Here is a 1,574-nt window from a genome sequence, read left to right as displayed (position 1 = left end):
AAGACCTGGCCAGACACCGGGTGCTGCATGGGAGGCTGGGCTGATGGTGGCCAGCTGCACTATGGGCCGCTCCTGAGGGGGGGTCCTGGGGGGGCCCCGGCGGTAGAGAGCGGCTGCGACGCTAGTGGGTGGTCGCATCAGTGGATAGGGGCACGCACGATGTGGTTGGGTGCCACGTAGTGATACCCCACGCCCGCCATGCCCAGTCCTGCTGTCTCCATCGCTATCCTGGAACACACACCCACGTCACACACCACACCGCTGGCAGGACCTTACAGCGCTAGGCTCCTAATCGACACTTAACATGGCAACCGTGCGAACTGTGCGGGTTTAATCTCCTCGTTTAATTCTGATAAGTAATTAAAGGAACCTTCTCTTTAGTGGCAAAGCAAAAAGGAAAATAATAATAATAAACAGTTAGTCCTGTGGAGGCGACATAATACACCCGTTCCCGCCCTTGTTCCCTGGCTCAGCCTATTTGTAATACCTAGCATTTCCCTTCCAGGACTCTAGTCTCTTCCATCATCTCTTGAAGCACTGAAGGAGGTTTGGTAATGAACTCTTAATTGTCACCAGAAACACCTCTTTAATTAATCTCTTCACTGTGACTTCCAGACTTTCAGTGGTTAATAACAATTATAAGAATAAAAAGAAATGTTAGGATTTTAGTAATTAAAATTTTAGAAGCTTGTATCTTTTAGTTGTGAATAGTCTTCGATCAGTATGGATATGGCCAGTCAATAGCAACGGTTCTCTTAGCATGACTGAGTATAATTTCTTCCCCACGTGCCTAAAGTGACCAAGAGCGCCACAGATGTCATGGCTCACTCCTGGGTGGTGTTGAGGGTGTTGGTTGGGACTGGTATAGGAACAGTGGTTTTTGGGGGTTATGTTTAGTTTGGCCGTGAGGGAAGGTATGTGACAAGGTAGGTAGGGGGTTCCCCGCGGTGAGGACTTACCTGGCGGGGGTGAGAGCGCAGGTGCTCGGGCGCGATGTTCACCAGAAGGCTGGTTGGCTCAGTGGCCACATGTCCCCTTAGTGTTACATCTGTCCTAGGTTACTGCCGCTCCCTTCTACAAGGTGCCGCTCGTCGACCACACCAGGTGAGAGCTACATGCCAGTTATGAGGGGTCGACAAGGTATGTGTTGTAGAAGGGAGCTTTATTTTTTTTCAAGGCAGGCAGGGTGGTGTAGAGGTGTCGGGCGGCGCCAGGTGGAGGCGGTAGTGGTGGTAGGAAGGTAGGAATCACCACGGGTCAGGATAGGATTGTAATGAAAGGCTTTATCTTCCTCAAACTTTACACTTGTTTAATATCTAGTGGAAGAAACATTCACATATTGAGCTTACGATTGAACACCAGTACTTCTAAAGAGACAATTAACTTATTGCAAAACTGTACATTCCATACATTATGATGAAAAAGGAAAACAGCTGAGTTTTGTACCCACATGTACTTTTCAATGAATTACTTAAAACACATTAAGTATGTAGTAGTAATTAATGCCATATCCTAAAGTGACTAAACCGAGCAACTACGGCACACGTGCTCAGCCTTTTGCGATGCTAAATTAT

Source organism: Penaeus monodon, chromosome 33 (genome assembly GCF_015228065.2).
Source record: "Penaeus monodon isolate SGIC_2016 chromosome 33, NSTDA_Pmon_1, whole genome shotgun sequence".
In the NCBI taxonomy this organism is placed as follows: domain Eukaryota; kingdom Metazoa; phylum Arthropoda; class Malacostraca; order Decapoda; family Penaeidae; genus Penaeus; species Penaeus monodon.
The sequence above is the reverse complement of the archived record's forward strand: the minus strand, read 5'-3'. Positions refer to the sequence as shown.